A 320-nucleotide genomic window follows, 5' to 3' on the forward strand; every position below is an offset into this window, starting at 1 on the left:
AGGGTTGATTTTAGCCTCAGGCCCAATGAAGTGCATTGGATCTGACATGAAAGCAGCAAATCTTGTGTTACAGTATTTAGCCTGAAAATCAGTGATAAATGCTCATCCTTGGTGCAGGTGGTTGCTAAGCACTGCATTCTGATTAGGTTACAACAGGAAAAGAAAATAAAGGCTGGGGCAGAAGTCTGGATGCGTTCTTCACCTATACTGATTTCTCTTTTTCTTTGTTCTTTCTACCTCATCTACTGATCAGTCAGTTAAAAAAGGAAAAAAAAAAAAAAAAGTAGACACTGCACTACTACAATGTGGGTTTTTTTCCC

This window comes from Alosa alosa, chromosome 14 (genome assembly GCF_017589495.1).
Source record: "Alosa alosa isolate M-15738 ecotype Scorff River chromosome 14, AALO_Geno_1.1, whole genome shotgun sequence".
In the NCBI taxonomy this organism is placed as follows: Eukaryota; Metazoa; Chordata; class Actinopteri; order Clupeiformes; family Clupeidae; genus Alosa; species Alosa alosa.